Source organism: Manis javanica, chromosome 17 (genome assembly GCF_040802235.1).
Source record: "Manis javanica isolate MJ-LG chromosome 17, MJ_LKY, whole genome shotgun sequence".
Lineage (NCBI taxonomy): Eukaryota > Metazoa > Chordata > Mammalia > Pholidota > Manidae > Manis > Manis javanica.
In genome coordinates, this window is record NC_133172.1 from 58,182,032 (window position 1) to 58,190,831 (window position 8,800).

The 8,800-nt window shown below is 39.7% G+C and overlaps 1 pseudogene; it reads right to left on the reverse strand.

Moving 5' to 3' along the window:
• Positions 1-556: 556 nt before the first annotated feature.
• On the reverse strand, positions 557-8,681 carry LOC140846943 (cyclin-G1 pseudogene; annotated as a pseudogene).
• Between the last annotated feature and the right edge of the window lie 119 nt (positions 8,682-8,800).

The window sequence follows — 8,800 nt, forward strand, 5'->3', positions numbered from 1 at the left end:
CTCCTTCTCAGGGTTTGCCTCTGTGATCTTGGTCTGTATCAATTTATTCTGCCTTTTCATGGTGATAGATATATTTGTGGGGAGCTGGCACATGTGTTGGGTAAGAGAAAGCCCCTTCTTGCCAGTTTATGGCCTTCCTCTCCTGGGGGAGCAGCGGCCTCTAGCGGCTTGTGCTGGGCAGCTGTGTGCAGATGGGGCTTCTGATCTTGCCCAGCCGCTATGAAGTTTATTTAGTTCTGCAGTTGCTGTGGGCGTGGCCTGCTTCAGGCTGCTGTTCCAATATGGTGGAGCCGCGTCGGATGGGGAACAGGTGGGAGGCTGTTTATCATGGTGAGGGACCTCCGAGCTGCGCTGTGGGAGTTCGGGCACCCAGAGTTCCCCAGGATTCGCAGCTGCTGGGCTAAGTGTCCCAGGGTGCTTCCATCCAGCTGTGGGGCCCCTGTCCCTTTAAGACTTTCAAAAAGCACTCGCTTTTCTCTGTCCTGGGTGCACCGCCTGCAGGGACCTGCTCACAGGTCTTACTATCCTGTTTCTCTAGTATCCAGCACCCCATGCCTGGGTGCGGATGGCTAGGGCTAGGTGATTAGCAGTCCTGGTCTCCCTCTCCCTCCCCTCTCTGACTCCTCTCCTCCCGCCGGGAGCTGGAGTGAGAGGTGCTTGGGTCCCACCGGGCCGTGGTTTGTATCTTACCCCCTTCGCAAGGCGCTGGGTTCTCATGGGTGTGGATGTAGTCTGGCTGTTGTCCTGTGTCTTCTGGTCTTTTAGGATTAGTTGTATTTGTTGTATTTTCAAAAATATACATGGTTTTGGGAGGAGATTTTAGCTACTGTACTCACGCCGCCATCTTGGTTCTCTCTGCCTCTGGTAGTTTTTTGATGGATTCTTTAAGGTTTTTTATCTACAACATCATGTCATCTGCAAACAGTGACAGTTTAACTTCTTTCTTACCAGTCTGGATGCATTTTATTTTTTTGTATTGTCTGAGTGCCATGGCTAGGACCTCCAGTACTATACTGAATTAAAGTGGTGAGAGTGGGCATCCTTGTCTTGTTCCTGATCTTAGAGGAAAAGCTTTCAGCTTTTCGCTGAGGTATGATGTTAGCTGTGGATTTGTTGTATATGGGCTTTATTGTGTTGAGGTATGTACCATCTATACCCATTTTATTGAGATTTTTTATCATGAATGGATGTTGAATTTTGTCAAATGCTTTTTCAGTATGTATTGAAGTGATCATGTGATTTTTGTCCTTTTGGTTGATGTGGCATATGGTGTTGATTGATTTTTGAATATTGTACCATCCTTGCATCCCTGGAATAAATCCCACTTAGTCATGATCTTTTTTTATGTATTTTTGAATTCAGTTTCCTAATATTTTGTTGAGTATTTCTGCATCTTTGTTCATCAGGGATATTGGTCTGTAATTTTTTGTGTGTGTGTTTGTCTGGTTTTGGTATTAAAGTGATGCTGGCCTCATAGTATTCCCTCCTCTTCTACTTTTTGGCAAACTAAGGATGATGGGTATTAGGTCTTCTCTAAATGTTTGATAAAATTCAGCAGGTAAGCCATCTAGTCCAGGGGTTTTGTTCTTAGGTAGTTTTTTGATTATCAGTTCAATTTCATTGCTGTCAATTGGTCTGTTCAGATTTTCTGTTTCTTCCATCAGATTTTCTGACTGGGTCAGTCTTGGAAGGTTGTATTCTAGAAAGTTGTCCATTTCTTCTAGGTTATTCAATTTGTTAACATGTAATTTTTCATAGTATTCTCTAATAATTCTTTGTATTTCCGTGGTGCCTGTAGTGATTTTTCCTTTCTCATTTCTGATGTTGTTTATGTGTGTACACTCTCTTTTTTTCTTGATAAGCCTGCCTGGGGGTTTATCTATTTTGTTTATTTTCTCAAAGAACCAGCTCCTGCTTTCATTGATTCTTTCTATTGTTTAATTCTTTTCAATTTTATTTATTTCTGCTGTAATCTTTATTATGCCCCTCCTCCTACTGACTTTGGGCCTCATTTGTTCTTCTTTTCCTAGTTTCATTACTTCTGAATCTAGACTGTTCATTTGGGATTGTTTTTTTTTCTGGATGTAAGCCTGTATTGCAATATTTTTCCCTCTTAGAACTGCCTTTGCTGCATCCCAAAGGTTTTGGGTTGTTGAGTTGTTTCCATTTGTCTCCACATATTGCTCGATCTCTGTTTTTATTTGGTCATTGATTATTTAGGAGCATGTTATTAAGCCTCCATGTGTTGTGGGCTTTTTTGTTTTCTTTGCATAATTTATTTCTAGTTTCATACCTTTGTGTTCTTAGAAGCTGGTTGGTACAATTTGTCTTCTGATTTTACTGAGGCTCTTTTTGTGGCCTAATATGTGATCTGTTCTGGAAAATGTGCTGTGTGCACTTGAGAAGAATGTATATCCTGCTGCTTTTGGGTGGAGTGTTCTGTAGATGTCTGTTAGACCCATCTATTCTAATGCATTGTTCAGTGCCTCTGTCTCATTTTTTGTCTAGTTGATCTGTTTTGGACTGAGTGGTGTGTTGAAGCCTCCTAGAATGAATGCATTGCATTCTATTTCCTACTTTAATTCTATTAGTTTTTGTTTCACATATTTAGGTGCTCCTGTATTGGGTGAATAGATATTTATAATGGTTATATCCTCTTGTTGGACTGACCCCTTTATCATTCTGTAATGTCCTTCTTTGTCTCTTCTTACTTTGTTTTGAAATCTATTTTATCTGATATAAGTACTGGTACTCCTGCTTTTTTCTCCTTATTATTTGAATGAAATCTTTTTCCATCCCTTCAGTTTTAGTCTGTGTATGTCTTTGTGTTTAAAGTGAATCTCTTGTAGAAAGCATATAGGTAGATCTTATTTTTTCATCCATTATGCCACTCTGTGTCTTTTGATTGGTGCACTCAGTTCATTTACATTTAGGGTGATTATTGATAGATATGTACTTATTGCCATTGCAGTCTGTAGATTTGTGGTTACCAAAGGTTCAAGGGCAGCTTCCTTACTACCTGACAGTCTATCTTAACTTGCTTAATTTCAAACACAATCTGAAGGTTTTCTTTTTATCCCCTTCTTCCACTCTTTATATATTAGGTATCATATTCTGTACTCTTTGTGTATCCCTTGACTAAATTTGGGGGTAGTTGATTTAATTTTGTGTTTCTCAGTAATTAATTGGTCTACTTCCTTTACTGTGGTGGCAGCTATTATTATTTTCTCTGGTGACAGCTATTTAGCCTTAATGAACACTTCTATCTAGAGCAGTCCCTTTAAGATACACTGTAGAGATGGTTTGTGGGTGGTGAATTTCCTCAACTTTTGCTTATCTGGAAATTGTTTAATCCCTGCTTCAAATTTAAATGATAATCTTGCTGGGTATTCTTGGTTGGAGCCCCTTCTGCTTCACTGCAGTAAATATATCATGTCACGCCCTTCTGGCCTGTAAGGTTTCTGCTGAGAAGTGTGCTCATAGCCAGATGGGGTTTCCTTTATAAGTTGACCTTTTTTTCTCTCTCTGGTTGTATTCAGTACTGTCTCCTTATCCTTGATCTTTGCCATTTTAATTGTTATACGTCTTGGTGTTGTATTCCTAGAGTTACTAGTGTTGGGAAATCTCTGCACTTCCGTGACCTCAGAGACTACTTCCTTCCCAAGACTGGGGAAGTTTCCAGCAATTATTTCTTCAGAGCCTTTCTATCCCTTTTTCTCTCTTCTTCTGGTATCCTTATCATGTGAATATTGTTGTTTGGATTGGTTGCACCATTACATTCTTTCATTCCTAGAGATCCTTTTACTCTCTGTGCCTCAGCTTGTTTTGCTGTTCTCTAATTTCATTTACCATCTCCTCTACCTCATCTAATCTTTTAAATCCCTCTGTTACGTTTCATTTCAGCTCCTTTATTTTTCAAGTTTCAAGAAGATTGGTGATTTCAGTTTCACTGAGCCATCTTTCTCCTGCAGTTTTTTCCTGCAATTTTGTTTGGACCAAATTATTTTGCCATTTTATTTTTTGTGTTTCCTATGGAAATAACTCTGTGTAGGTGGCACCCTCTAGTGCCCAGAAGCTCTACTCTCTGGAGCTGTCAAGCACTTGCAGCAATGTAGGGGTAGCAGGCAAGTGGAACTGGCACCTGCTGGGAGGAGAGTTTCTTTCTGCCTCCATTGCCAGGTCCAGTGGGCTGAGCACACAGAGAGGAGCCTCTGTGCTATCATAGGCAGGGCCACTCTCTGGCTGGCCTGGCACGATGGCGGGGTCAGCAGGTGTGCCCAGTGTGTTTCAGAAGGAAGGAGCGTCAGGCTGCGTACTGCATTGGAGGGCCTTGGGGCTGCATTGCCAGCCAGGTGGATGGAGCGCCAGAAACCCCTGTGAGTTCCCAACCTGCTGATATGAGCATGCTGGGAAGGTTTTGTCTACATGCCCTTTCTCCTGAGCAGCAAGCTCTGTGTAATCTTTGCCCCTTTAGTACCCCTCTCACTGCTGGGAGGTCTTTCAAACTGCCCCACTTTTCTATTGTCCCAGGGGGGCAGTTGTGTTCCTGTTCTCCACAAGTGGCTGGCATCTCAGTCTCTCTGAATATTCTGTCCATCTTTGCTTTCGAACCCCACTAATCTCCAAAGCACCATGTAACGTGGGTTCATGCTCCCATAGCAGATATCCAGGGCTAGGTGTTCAGCAGTCCTGGGCTTCTACTCCCTCCCCGCTGTTTTTCTTCTTCCTGCCTGCCTGCTGGGGTTGAGGGCGGGCTTGCATCCCACTGGATCACAGCTTTGCTACTTTACCCTTTTCTGTGAGGTCTTCTCTTTTCCCCAGATGTAGGCAGTCTGTTCTGCAGTCCTCGGGTCGCTTTTTCAGTTAGTTGTATCTGCTTTTAAATGATTTGGAGAGGTTTCTGCCTCACTTCTCACACCGCCGTCTTTTTCCTGCCTCCCAGTCACTGATGTGCTTTCACTCTGGAGTGGCCATTTCTGATTCCGACCTTTAGAGCATTCACCACCTCCTCAAGTAAGATCGTCATTTTAAGTATTTTTATAGTTATATTTGCTACGGAACTGATTGCTGAGGAACTTATTAAGAGTGAATCAAGAAATGTGAACACCCTAACCATGATCAATCAGCTCAACACCTTTTTCCTTACCATCACCTTACGTGTGAAATAATGGTAGTTATGGATATGCCCTACCTAGCTCTTGCTATTGCTGTGGAGATCAAAAGATACGAGAATATTTTTTAAACAAGAGTAATGTATGTATTTACATCCGTATTTCCAAAGCAGATAGTCTGATTAACCTAATTAATAACTATGCAAACAGGGAGATTATCATCTAGAATACCTGATATTTTCTTGGTGAGAGTGGAAATTGCTCAGCAGTGACATGGCCATTGACAGTCTTGGAAAGAATGGTTTCTTCTGAGTAGGAATGATTTGTATGTTATTTATTTACCTACTATCTCTAGGTTCTCATATCTGCTGTTTATTCACTATTGTGATAGTGGCTGAATACATCCCTTTTCTTGTAGTAACTGGGAAAATGATAGGGGCAAGCATTTACTCTTGCTCTGTGTGTGTGTGTACATATATATATTTATAGTTAATATGTGTATATACAATATCCTCCCTATCAGCATACCACAGCTGGCTTTATTAGAGAATATGCTGTATTAGCCATTTAAAAATAGCACTTGGCACTGTAAATATGCTTAAGCTGAAAAGAATATTCACTATTTGTTAGTGTCTGAGCTCATAATTTCATTGTTGACTTCTCCCATTAATGAAGTGGAAACCTGAGTGTGGTACTTACACCTTTCCTTGTTTTTCCTCTTTTCTGACTTAACATGAGAGAAAAGGTGATTTCTTTTGATTTTATTAAAGATGACCCTAAAAAGATGCTTAATGCTATCAGGCAATTAGATCTCTGCTTATGAAAAACCAGATCTGTGACCCTTTTTTTGTGCATTTCAATAACTTTATTAAAAGGTATATCCCTTAGTAGCAAAACTTAATGGTAGTTGGTTAGTTTACCTCTGCCAACTCAAAATTAACACTGAAATATTAAAAATATTGGAACATAATATCCTTTGGGAAAACTGAAAAGTTATCCACAGAACACAATTTACAAAAGTGTTATACTGTGGTTCTTTAGTTTACTTTCCAGTTATTTACCCATAACATGGTGTCAAAATTGGGTACGGCCATCCTGGATGAATTTGGGCTGCACACTGCACTGAGTAACTATTTACAACACTTGTAACATTGTAGATCTCCTTACACTGACTGGCTGACTTAGAAAATCCTGAACACTATCTTAGCAACCTCATAATTATGAAGATGCCACTTAAGATTTTCCTTTTGGCATAGTAGGGGCAATTAGTTGGAAGTATATTCTCTTCCTTTTGAACAAAACTCAAATTTAGAAACAGTGGCAGTATTATACAAGCAGTCCTTAGTAAATACTTCTGGTGTGTTAAGTTTTTGGAGTGATGTTGATTTGAGTTACTAATACAACAAATTTTCTTGATAGAACTAGATTGAGGCAGATTTTGCATAAAAATTTGTCATGGAAACAAACATTCCTTGTTCTCTAGAAAACACATTAAAGATAGTAATATGTCAAGATTACTAGATCTGCATTTTTTTGCTTCATATAACATGCTCTCAAATTTAAATGTAATTTTTATGTAGCAATGTAATCCACATCTCTGGTTAGTCAATTACTTGCTTTATGGATGACAACAAACCACTTTAACTGCCTAAAATAATAACACTTGTTAGCCTTAAAAGTGCATTTGTGAAATGTTGGTTTTGATATAAGCCTCATAAATTTAAAATTTAAGTAGGTCACCATTTTTAGTATCATCGAAATATAACATATTGACCCAATATAGAAAGTTGGATCAATGTTAGAAATGAAGATTCACAGTTTATCTTGACAGGCTTGTCATTAGCATCTCACACTTATGCTCTGAACCTTGATTTGTATGCTTCACAAATGAATTAAAATTTTAGCATAAGTCCCACTGAAGGATAATATTAGACAGTTCCCCCAAACCTGAGAACATTAATGCTACTCCAGTTGTGATGTTTTGAGGTCTCACACCTTAAATCCATTATATTATAATGGAATTAATAGCTCAGGATTGTGGAGAAGGGCTTCAGGGGAGTTTTTCATTGCCATAATAATCCAGTTAAGGGACCATTTCAGGAATTGTTGAAAGGTGGGCTATTTTGTAGTAACTGTGCTTCAATTGCCAAGTAGTACACCCAGAAACAATCCATTTCAACTTCTGAACATTTGATTTGGAACGCTTTCACAAATATTCAGTTAAACACTTGGACAAGAGTTCTTGCCAGAAGGTCAAATCTCTGCGATTTATTTTGGAATGTGTCTGAAGACATTCTCCTCCTGTGAACTCTACACACTTCTTGCTTGGGTCTCCAGAGCAATGATAGTATCAGTACACAAGGCTTTGCATTAGAAAATATGATTCTGCAGTGGCATGCCTTAAGATGAACTTGTAGTCTTTCAAAATTAAGGCTATTCCTCTTTTCAAATGGCAAGTTCTCTTGAATGAGTAACAGTGTTACAGAAATTGAAAGGCAGTAGTAGCTTTGACTTTCCAGGAAACCTCTATTTTCATCAAGTCTGAAACCATGAACCTATACTGGTTTATTTGGATCAAGTCAACTGTCAATGGGACATTGCTTTCCTCTTCTATTGATTTTACAGCTAAACAGAAGCAGCTCAGACCAACACACCCAAGATGTTTGGGCTGTAACGTCATTTTGGACAGGACTGTCCAGTAAATTGACAAGTAGAGAAAACGTCTCGGTGTCGAACTCAAAAAACTGAGTCAGGCTAAGATCTTTTGCTTCAAAGTCCCTTAGCCTTACAATCATTCTGTGGCCATTATCATGTGCTGATTCAGTTAGTCTCAAGCAGCAGACCTTTGGCTGACATCTCAACTCGTCCCAAAAAGTGCATTCAACGGGTGTAGCAGTTTCTGAGAGTCAGTTGTTTCTACCTCTGTCATCTTGATTGCGACTGTGGCTCCTCAAGCAGCGATAACCACCCTCCCTAGGCCTGCTCTCACCTCACCCCACAATATTAGATCTGAGAGGTCCACAGACTAGGGGGCTCGTGGGTAAGAGGTGAGAGGCAGGTAGAGGGAGAGCTTTCCTGGATGCAGGTCTCTGCAGCACCGCCTGTATGATACCGCCCACCTCAGGGTCAGCTCAGAGCCAAAGGGCTTAAATATCCTTTTAAAAAATAGTTTTCCATAAGTGAAAATTAGCATCTTCACAAATACTAGCAGAGTCATAACAACAAAGCAGAAAACATTCTTATGAAGATGTTGGCTTTTTTATTATTAAACTGTTTTTATTTTCCTGCAAGCCTATCGCTTCACTGTTATAAAAATAGCACCAGCTAACACAGTATATTGCAAAATTAAGATAGTATTGTTCTTCATCTGACAATATACAACAAAGACTTTTCTCCACTGCCAGGCATTCCCAATGGAAAGATCATTAAGTATTTTGACCCAAATCCAGGGATGGATATAAGCAAGTTATATAAGACTTAAGATAATGTTATCCTTGAATTATATAATTTTTATACCAACTTTTTGCACAAAATTTTAGCAACTATGAATATTGTAACTGTAGCCTAGCCTATAGATCATAGGGTATTGTGGAAAAGATGCATAGTGTATTTATCTGTAATTACAAAGTTAAGGGGATTTTTCTTCCCACACACTGTAGAAATTAGTTTCTTCTTCCACTGGTACTACT